Source organism: Vombatus ursinus, unplaced genomic scaffold, assembly GCF_900497805.2.
Source record: "Vombatus ursinus unplaced genomic scaffold, bare-nosed wombat genome assembly UNPS02014812.1, whole genome shotgun sequence".
Lineage (NCBI taxonomy): Eukaryota > Metazoa > Chordata > Mammalia > Diprotodontia > Vombatidae > Vombatus > Vombatus ursinus.
Genome location: NW_020954590.1, coordinates 84,546,312 through 84,557,913, shown reverse-complemented (window position 1 = coordinate 84,557,913; position 11,602 = coordinate 84,546,312). Strand labels below are relative to the sequence as shown.

The 11,602-nt window shown below is 41.6% G+C and overlaps 1 pseudogene; it reads right to left on the bottom strand.

Moving 5' to 3' along the window:
• Window positions 1-9,559: 9,559 nt before the first annotated feature.
• LOC114054010 overlaps window positions 9,560-11,602 on the bottom strand; it is a 5,570-nt pseudogene continuing 3,527 nt past the window's right edge.

The window sequence follows — 11,602 nt, the reverse complement described above, 5'->3', positions numbered from 1 at the left end:
TCCCAATATGGGAACTCCCTTTGCTCCCAACATATAAATTTCAGCCCCTCTATAACTTAGTAGATAGATCCTCAAGAGGTTATCTGAGGCACCAAAGGTTAAATGACTTACTTTGCTGTTAGGAAGAATGAGTAGTGGGATTTGAACTCAAGTTTTCTTTACTTTAATGAAGTCAAGAACTCTTCCCCTCTTCCCCCACATTGATTGTAGTATGTCAAAATAGTGGTTTAGAAAAAGAGTAATGATATACCATTTTCTTGCCATGTATTTTATATTTTCAGTGTAATAATTTCATTTTCAGAAAGGACACTATATAAATAAGAAATGAATCAGTGATATGTAAATAGTGCAGTTAAAATATCATGTTTAAGTTTCTATGTTGAATATAAAAAAATCATTAAAAATAATGTCAAAAATGAGTGGATTCTTTTTCAGTAACATTTAAAGTCTTGCTGAATGCAATTTGCTTGATACTTTCACTGTTTTTCCCCCTCAAAGGCAAATATTTTTATTTAAATTCAGCCATGTCAATTATGTTATAAAAATGACTAAAGTAATTCAATGCAAATATATTATGATAATATAATCTTAGGTTTTATCATTTCTAATTAGGACAACTGGAATCCTGGGAACCTTATTAGTTTACTGAATTGTGTCATTTTTACATTTTTGAACCTAGGAGATGGCTATTAATTCTGATTGGTCAATTTCCCTTTTCTCTGTAGAATTTAAATGAATGCCATCTAAACTCTGTCTTGTATTTTATAATGGAAATACAAGCTTTTTGCTAATTCCAATTCTGAAACATTGCGTGATCTAGAACATTCCATTTAAATTTCTTTGGGTCAAACTTTTTCAACATACAACAAAAAATCTTAGAAGTCTACTAGAAGAGACCTTAGAGGTCACCCGTTCCAAACTCAAACTCATGGGTGAATTCCCTCTACAAGATCCTAAAAAAGTAGTCATCCAGCCTTTGCTTAAATATTTCTAGTGACAGGATCAAGAAACAGTTCATTCTATTTTCATGGTACTTTAATTTTTAAATTGTTCTTCATCATAAATTAAAATGAAATTTCTTGTAACTGCCACCAATTGCTCTAGTTCTGTCTTCTGGAGACAAGAATCAATCAATCAACATTTATTACATATCTACTATGTGCTAGGAAGTGCACTAAATGTTGTTAATACAAAAAGAGACAAAATACTGTCCTTGCCGTCAAGGAGTTTACAATCTAATATAAGTCTAGAAACATATCTTTCCCCCATTTCCATAAGATAACAAAGGTAATATTTGCAATATAGATTTACATAATGATCTTCCTGCAGGTCTTTCTACCTGTGGGGACACTAGGCTTTTCCATCGTTCTGTAAACTCCCTGAGGCCCCTTTCAATTTTTATATTATGGAGGACATTAGGATCATAGATGAAGGCACCTTAAATATCAGTGTGGGACAGTAGAAAGTGCATTGGATTTGTAGTGATAGGACCTGAGTTCAAATTCTTGTTCCACTTCTTCCAACCTCTGTGATCATGAGCAAATCAATTTATCTCTCTGGGCTTCAGTTTTCCCAATTGTAAAATGAGAAAGGACTAGATAACCTTTTAACTTTCCTTCTTTATTTTCTTCAACCCCATCAGTTTACAGGTGAAGGAACTGGTTTTGATAATGTCTTGTTAATAACCACAGTGATGGGTTTATAAAGGATGGGCATTATATGAAATATATGAAGGGAGAGGGACAAAAAGGAGAGAATCCTCCTGCCTGAGATCAAATAGCATTGGCTTTGATGATGAGTAGCCCTTATTTCATGATGTTTCAATGCCAATTGATAGCTGTGGTTTGGGTTCAGTTCAAACAAAAGGGAGTGTGTTCAGTAAAAGTGAAGCATGGACCCAAAGGGCAGCCAGAAGAGAAACATTTTCTTTCTATACTATTCAATGAATTCTGGTGGCCTATTACTTCCAGGATCAAACATAAAATCCTCCCTTCAACTTTTAAAGCCATTCCTAACCTAACCTGGCGCTTTTTACCTTTATAGTCTTCTTAACCCATACTCCTTCCTCCACATTGTACAATCCAGTGACACAGGCTTCCTTGTTTATCTCAGACACTCCATTTCCCGACTTGGAGAGTTTTCTCTGGCTTTTTCCATGTCTGGAACTCTCTCCTGTATCATCTTGATCTCTTAGCTTCTCTGCCTTCCTTCAAAACTTAGCTAAAGTTTCACTTTCTGCAAAAAAAAAAAAAATCTTTCCCAGTCCTCCCTAATCTTAATGCCTTTCTTCTGAGGCCACTTTTAATTTGTCCTCTATATATTTTGTTTGCACATAGTTGTTCAAATGCTATTTCTCCCCATTAGATTAACAGCTCCCTGAAAGCAGGGGCAGTTTTCCCCCCTTTCTTTGCATCCCTAGTGCTCAACAAAATGCCTGGCACATAGTAGACCTTTAATAATTGATAGTTGATTGACTACTGTTCGCCATTGGACACTTTCAAGTTAGGAGACCTTCATTTACATTGTTACTTTCTCTGCACTGGGCTAAAAACTTATATCAGAGACTATGGCAGCTTAAAAATTAAAGTACGAGTGATTAAAAAGTCTTTAGAACATACAAAAAAGTCATCCTCAAAGTATGGCAAGTCAACTGGAAACAATGAATATAGCCTATGCCATATCCAGGGTAGCTAGACCCCTGGGATAGATCACTGGGCCTGGAGTCAGGAAGACCTGAGTTCAAACTTAATTCGGACACTCACTAGCTGTGTGACCCTGGGCAAGTCACTTAATCTTATATACCTCAATTTCCTCAAGTGTAAAATGGAGTTAATAATATCAGCTAACCTCTAGGCCGATTGTGAGGATCAACTGAGAAAATATTTGTAAAGTGCTTAGCACAACATCTGGCACATAGTTGGGGCTTAATAAATACTTGTTACCTTCCTTCTTTTCTTCCTATGTGACAACCAGATTCTGTTGTGTTGGATTTCCTTCTTACATGATTAATTTCAGAAAAATGAAAGGGAGTAGGGAAGCTAATGCCTAAATGCTGTTTCTTCCATTTCTATATTTAAAAATAAAATTTGTGGTAGAGTTCTAATAGATAGAATAGTTAAGAAATTCCTAATAATTGGAAGTGGTTATATAGAATAAGGGTTTATCTTTCAATATTTCTTGATGTACAATATCAGAATGAGAGAAATATGGCTGCTAGGTTAAGCACATCATGGAAATGATGTTCTAGTACAGCTTTGAATAGATCAGTGATATTAAGACACCTGATTTTTATTTTTCAAATGAATCCTTCTATGTTCTTTGCTTAATGATATATCCAATATTCAAAATCTGTATCCTGGAAAAGTGGCACAGTCAGATAGGGGGTACAGTGCATAGAGTGATGGGCCTAGAGTTAGGAAGACCCATCTTCCTGAGTTCAAATTTAGCCTGTACAATCCTGGGCAAGTCACTTAACTATGTTTCCCTTAGTTTCCTCATCTATAAAATGAGCTAGAGAAGAAAACTACCCCAGTATCTTTGCAGAGAAAACCCCATATGGGGTCATGAAGAGTCAGACATGACTGAAAACAACTTAGCAACAACAAACAACAAAAACATTATTTTCAATATTCATAGGAATCCTGGCTATTTCACAATCAACTTTCTCTTAGGCTGCTTTTAATTATTTCAAACCATTGCTTCCCTGGCTGATGCCAATCTGCACAAATTGCAAAAGATTACCAGAAATAAACATTTGGGATATCCACTTTGCATGATTAAGCATTCAATAGGATACGCCTTTGATGCCCCCCTCCAATCTTCATTTATTTGCTTAATATTAAAATGCTCTCAGATGTCCATAAGCCATCTGTCTTTTCCTTCAGACTCATTGAACCTGCTGTATTAAGTAGCTGCTTAAAGTGCCATTTCACTTGATACCACTAAGTATGGCAATGTGCTCGTGTTGTAAAGCTGGGTTGGAAAGCCTGTGTTATTTCTCAAAATTTCTGATCATGCTATTTGCTATTACTTTGTTGGATTAGTATACCACAGGTGCAATTACATGGTATCTGTGCAACCTCATTTCAATATTTAACATCTAAATGGTACATTTAATGGTCTTGGTTAGCATCAAAATGATTTGGGCTTTTTTATTTTGACTCTTCTCCCTGCCCCCCTCCACTTTTTTTTTCTGTTTATTAACCTGAATTTGAGCATATATGAAGTATGTCAAAGAAAAAGCTGAGCTTGACTTTACATAGAGCATAGTCCAACCTGACTGTTTCTAGATGACTTTCCTCCATGGTCTGAGGACTGCTATTTGTTATTCCTTTTTAAAAATTTTTTTCAATTAATAAGCATTTGTTTTCTTTCCTTCCATTAAAAAAAAGAAGAACAAAATGCTTGAAACAAATGTGTATAATTAAAGAAAACAAATTCCCACACTGGCACTGGCCATGTCAAAAATGTATGTATTATTCTGCATATTGAGTCTATTATCTCTCTGTTAGAGAGTGAGTAGCATGCTTCTCTATCAGTCCTATGGAATCATGGTTGATCATTACACTGATCAGAGTTCTTATGTCATTCATAGTTAGGAAGAGGAAGGAGGACAATAGAAGTCAAGAAAAATGATGATTGAGGAAAAGAGATTATTGGTAACCTTTGAAAATCAGGTCAAATGAACTAACACTTATTAAGTACCCGCCATGTGCCAGGCACTATGCTAAACATTGGGGATAAAAAGAAAGGCAGAAGACAGGCATTGCTCTCAAGGAGCTCATATCCTAATGAAGGAGACAGCATACAAACAATGATGTACACATGAGACAAATTGGAAACAATCTCAGAAGAAAGGCACTAGCATTAAGAAAAGAGTAGTAATAAGTGACTGATGGGGTCAAAAGCCAGATTACAGGGGATTAAAAGGTTAGTGGGAGGTGTGATGTATAAAAAATTCAAGAGATGTAGTCTCTGGGTAATTGATCATTTTATTAATTATGTTAGTGGATAATTAATAAAAGGGGTCAATGCCAAAGATCCCTCATGGAACCCACTCAATATATTATATGCCCTTGGAAGAATGGGTGTTCCTGAGGGTGGGAATCAACTCTGATTAGTTAATAACTAATGAGAGAATGAATATAATAATGAGAGGTAGACTTATTCTAGTGAAGGGCTGAGGAACATGACTCTGATCACTCCATCTTGGACTGAGACTTTTCTCTTATTCAGACTACAACTGCCTAGGTCAATCTAGACCAAAAAGGATCCACCTCTACTCAGACCTGGCTGACTAAAATACAATGGGCGGTAATCCACCAGTTCATCTAAACTAAAATTTCTTTAATTTTGATCAGATCTAAGTTTTCCATCTCATTATCAGCCCTGCACTTCAAAGGCCACCTGAATAACTTACAGGGGCTGATTTCTGAATGAGGAAGTAGAAAAGAGGAAAAACTTTAGTCCTAATTCAATAATTGGTTATTATTAACCAATAAGAGAGAGAAATAATCATTTCTTTCAGAGGTGAGGAAATGGCGATAGCAATCACATTTGTTTTTCATTTTCTGTGCAAATGAGAAGAGATAATGAGCAATAACTTTAGGGGATGGCTGGGTCAAATGAAAGTTTTTTGAAGGATGGAAGAGATCTGGGCATGTCGGTAAACAATAAGGAAGGAGCCAGTAGATAAAGAGAAATGGAAGATCAGAGAGAGGGAGGACAAAGAGGTAAGCTTCTGGAAGAGACAGGATGGGGGTGAGATCAAAAGTATGCATAGAGGAATTGACATTGGCAAGAAAGGTCACCCTTTTCTCAAACCCTGGCATAAAGAAGGAGAGGCTGTCCTATGTATGTGGTTGATGCTTAGGGGATTTTAGGCATAGAATTAGGAAGAAGATAGAGGTCATGAAGTATGGCGTTGGTCTTTTTGTTTGTTTGCAAAGTATGAGACATAGTTCTCTGATGAGAGGGAGGGAAGAGGGAGCCTATAAATGGCTTGTGCAGAGAAGAAAAAGTTTGGAAAAGGTAAATAGGGAGTACAAAAGGGAGTAGAGTACAATGGATGAAAAAGATAGTTATGTAGATATAACGGTGAAGGCCCTGTTGAGAAAAGATAACTTAAATTTGTAATGGAGCCACTTTATAATGAATTGTGTGATTCCTTCTAGTGACCATCAACATCTCATGAGTAATAAGGAGGCAAATTATGGGGGATAATTCAGAACTGGGGATTGGAAGTGGATAAATAGAGAAACGACAAGGGGGCAATGGATTCAAAGGTAAGGACAGGATAAAGTTAAACTGGTTAATTATATAGTGAAACAGGTGAATGGAATAAAGTGAGGGCAGAGTAGGTGAGTTAAGATTGGGAAATTAGAGATGAGGAAAGTTACTAGAGGTTCTGCTTTGCCTCAGTTGCAGGAAGGGGCCCAAAGGGGAGTAGAAGCTTCCTCTTCAAGCTCTATAAGTGTAGAGAAGGAGGAATGTGCTTATTTGAAAAATGTGTGTCTAAATTTTTGTTGTTGTTTTTGTTTCCATTCTAATTAATATGTTTGCAGTTTCTCTATGCTATTCTTAGCTCAGGTTCCGGGTAATATGATAAAAATGGAATGTCTAGAATCAAGTTGAATTTAGAGGTTTCTAGTTTCACAATGGGGTAGGGGTTCAAATAATATTGGGTACATTTAGAAAATCCCCTACACCCCAGTATAACACATGGCCCACAACTTCATTTCTGAGTTTATGCGCACTAGGTTTTCAATCTTGGGAGGGCTTCTCATATATAACTGTTCAGCTTATTTACTCTCACCAATGACCCTGCCAGATCATATCAGAATAAAACACATGAAATCAGACTGAAAAGAGGGCATTTAATCAAAACAGCATAGTAAAGTAAATCAAAAATATTTAATTAAGTTGCAATGCATTTAGTACCCATGTCAAATGGCCGCTCTCTCCAGTTTCTCCCAGGAACATAAGTCTGCTTTTTATTTATTTCTCCTCCTATCCCTAACCTAGCAAAGCAGGACAGAGTCAGTCAAAATGAGAGCAGCGGTATTAGAGAGCAGCATTGCCAGAAGTCTCTGCTGAGCATTTGCGGTACCATCGTGGTGGCTCTCTGCACAGTCTACCAAACTCTTTGTCGGTACTTTTATTCTCAACCACTTCTCCAATTGAAGGGGGGGTTGAGATGCTCTTAGATGCACAGAGGCACCCCAAGATTGTGAGAAAAAGCCCAAGTTACGGCGCGGATCTGCCTGAATGAATTCAACTCAGATCTTCTTCCAGCCAGAGAAAAAGTTTATTAAAGATAAGCATACAGGCCAGACTCCAAAGGAACCTAAACATCAGTGATCTAAATAGGGTTCAAGGTGGTCAGGTGACGCTCGCAAGGACGAGCATCTTGAGGCAGTCTAGAAAGCTCAGCGTCTGAGTGGGGGCTGGGGCTAAGGTGGTCAGGCCAGGTGACGCCCGTTACGGGCAGGCACGGGATCTCATCCTCTAGGGGCATGAGAAATGCCCAGCCACTGAGTGGGGGAAAGATGAGTCTTTAGTACAGACTGATTGGGGAGGAGCCAAGCAGCTTGGAGTGATGGGAGGAGGGGTCCAAGGAGTGGCCAAGCAGTTTGGGGTGAAGGGAGGAGGGGTCTAGGGAGATCTGGATGGGGGTGGCCAGCAAGCTGGGGAGAATGGAACACTGGCGCCTAGCTAGGATTAAGGATGGGAATGGCCAGGAAGGCAAAACAATGGGAAAGCCAGTTGATGGGGGAGGTGGACCATTTGGAAAAGGGTCCAGGTGGGATTTCCGTTTGGAATGTCTGAGGGATTTGAACAGACAATGAGAATAGGTAATGAAGAGAGCTGAAAGGGGGGGAAGTTTGCTTTCAAAGGGAAATAAGGCAGTTTCTAAAACTTCAAGGGTTTTCTGGGACCGGTAAGCAAAACTGAAGCCAGGTTCTTTTTGTCAAAGAGAGATAAGTGAGTCTACAAGGAATCCAAAAGTTTTAAGGTTTTTCTGGGAATTGTAGGTAAACCTCTTCACAATCATTCTGTGGTTTGCCCCAGGTCCCGGGTCACCTTTTCTCACTGTCACGAGTGCCTCTCTCTCCCTCATCTTCGCAGGGTTCTCTCTTCTAGAGACTCTTCCAGCCTCTATTAATTTTCCTCTGTTAGAGTTGTAATTACATTGGGGTCACACGCACAGATTGGTTCTCTCTAATTGGTCCCCACCTATTTCTAAAGTACAAGTCTGAACGTGCCACTCCCCTGCTCAAGAAACTTCAGTGGCTCTCCATTGTTCCTAGGATAAAATAGAAACTCTGCTGGCATTTAAATCTTTTCACACACGGGCCTCTTTTTTTTTTTTTTTTGGAAAAAGTTTTTATTAACAGGATTTTGTGAGAGATTAAAAATGCAATAACATCAACAAGGAAGAAGAGAGATGGCTGCCCCAGAAGCACAGCCCCATCCCTATTCCTCCTCTCTTTCCCAGGGCTCATCGGTCCCTGTCTTTCTATTCCATTCACATTGAGTCTGCCGGCTCTTCATTAGGCTGAGACCTGGACCCATGATGGGGACTAGAGTGGGAGGGAGGGGAAAGGAGAGGGAGAAGGGGGAGTCTGTCTGATTCAAGTCACTGATGGGTCCTCAGTCCCTGACCCTCACCTCCCAGCTCACTGCCCCAGGGGGATCCACAATGAAGGCTGGAGGGAGCTGGGCCTTGTCCTCTCTGGAGGGTAAAGATCCAGACTGTGGACCTGGGAGTCCTGGAAGGACCTTCAGGAAGAGACTCCTGCTCCTCCTTTGGAACCATGTACATCCCCAACACCTAGCCTAAGCCTAGGGGACTGGCATGTCCTGGTACTGCCAAGGAATACAAGCTAGGCCCTCTGCAGCTACCACTTGCCCTCCTGGTGAGGCTCATGGAATAAAAATGGGGGTGAGAGGAAGGGACAAGGGGACTCCCCAGGGTAAGGATGAGAAATCTGTTACGTGCAACATGGTGAGGGAGAAACCATCAGCACCCTCCAGGGCAAGAGAAGAATATCTGGTTTCCAAATAAGAAGCTCTGGGCATTTCCCCAGGTCTGTGCTTTCCCTAAGGGACAATGGGAGTGAGGGGACCCATGTGTCAGTCAGGGTGCCTGTCCTGTTCACTTTTTCTCTGGAGTAGTGGTAGGGAAAGAATGATCTCATGACCTGACTGATAGATGGAACAGGCCTGCACGGCTCCCTACTCCCACTCATAGGGGATTTTGTCACTTTAGTTCATGCTCCGGAGGGAGATCAGTTGAGCCTCAGACTTCAGTTTTGTGGGGTCCCCCTAATTTCCTTCTAAGTGTTGGATGTCAAAGTGGAGCATGGCAGCCTCTAGCCACGGGCAGCAGTGGGGCCTTTAGCCACTGCCACCTGCCCACTCTGCCCCATGCTGATATGGAACATTTGCCCTGAGGTGCTCTGGAAGCAAGGTTGATGATAGGGGTGAGAGGAGTGTCAGAAAAGGGCCCCAGCCATAGGAGATAAGCCAGCTGTCCTGGGCCTGCATACATCTGGCCTTAGAAGAAGAGGCTGAGCAGAAGGAAAAGGGTCAGAAGGCCTGGGAACAGCACTGGTTGTGGGCCCAGTCTGGCTGATGACGATACTTGGGAATGGCCCTTGCTGGCCCTGATGCAGCATGTGTAGGCCATGGCATGTGGAATATAGTTTTGTTCGTGGACACCATGCAGGAGATGAGCCATGAGGCCCTTGGCAAACAGAGCTACATCTTCACCCCCATGGGTTTCACGGTGTCAGGGTACCGCTGACTGGGCCTGGTAATTGTTAGTCCACAGTGAAAACATTCTCCCTTTCACCAGCCACCACCTTGTAGCCAGGTCCATTTCCATACAGGGTAGAGGTGAAGGGCTTTTTAATCTGTCACTCAACATGGGAGCAAGCCCAAAGATGGAATTCCCCTGGGGGTGTATCCACCAAAGGTGAAGACACGGGAGTGATCTGCTGTATAGCCACAGTCAGGGTGTTCTACAGGGAGGTCAGAGTGCCAGCCTGCCCAATGGTTCAGTCCGTCTCCACCACCTCATGCAAAGCTTGTTTGGCCTCACGGTAGCCGTGATCAATCTTGTCCCCTTCTACCAGCAGGAAAAAGCCCTTGGGGTTCCTTCTCAGGATCTTGATAGCCACCTCCACCATCTTGGTCAGGGATGGGTCTGTCTGGTTGTTTCTGTTGAGTTCATATGTCATATCCATTGGCTCAAAGTGTCCTAGGATGAAGTCCACACGATTCAAGTCCAATTCTAGCATGCGGTTCCAGACATAGTGAGTATTCTTGTTCCGAGGCTTCTTATCCTTCCAGACATTGAGGAGGACCTGCCTGTCCAGCCTTGTCCCTCTTGCCTTCTCATCATCCTCATACTCCACATCAGTTGTGTTCTTAGGAAACATGTATTTCCAGCCTCCGCTCATGATTACTTCAATATCTGAGATGTTGTGGATGAACTGGTGGGCAATGTCCTTGCAGCCCTGGCTCAAGGTCTGGGTGGGTATCTTGTTGTCAGAATGCTAATCCTGATCAGCAGAGTGTGCGTAGGTGTCACTAGGTTTAGTGGTTCACTCGGGTGGTGGTCACAATGCCAACAGATTTGCCAGCATTCTTGGCCTAGCATAAGATGGAGGTGACCTTCCTGCCTCTTGTTATGTTGCACTGTGACAAGATGATGGCAGCCCTCACACCAAGCTTGCCTTCATTGCTCTTCACTCCATAGAGGTAGGTGGTGGCCATCCCAGCACTATCAGGAACCTGGGCATTGGTGTGTATGTCTTGGACAGAGCTACAAAAGGAAACGTGTTCGTTTCAAGCTGGAAGTCTTCTCCAGGCACGTGGTGAAGCCGGCCTTTGAGTATCTGGGCAACGGTCATAGTGGACACCCCCATTCGACCTCCCAGAAACGAGATCACGTTCTTGGCTACATTGGGGTTGAGGTTCTGGAACTCCAGAGCATGCTGGAGGGTCCGCTGTGCCTGGTCCCTCCAATGTTGAGGATTCTTGACTGAATCTAAATTTTACAGAACAAATTCTTAAGGATTCAGTCCAAAGGTTTCACTTAAGGACCTAGAAGGCCATGTATGGCCTTAAGGCCGCAGGTTCCCCACCCTTGCTGGACTATCTTCTCCCCCGACCTTTTCCAAGGTGACTGATTCCTGCCACTAAGTTAAGCAGAAGATTGGGAAGCTGGCTACTCTGCTCTCTCAATGAGAGGGATAACTACAATAGAATTGTGTCTATCTGTTCCCTTAAATATTGTTAGTCTAGGAGAAGTAATTTTTAGGTTTAAGCTATACTCTTGATTGCTTAATGAGGAAGGAGGGTCCCAAGCAGTATATCCAAGGCTGGACATCCTTACCGCCAAGTGCCAATTTCACAGTGAACACACATAGAAATAGCAAATGCACTCATTTATGCAAAGATATAGCAAACAGGAATCAGAGAAAATATACATATGAGACTACATTCTAGACTATGTACACAGAGTGAATGAACTTTCCTTTTTGGAGCAAGGTGAGAGAGAGAGAGAGAGAGAGAGAGAGAGAGAGAGAGAGAG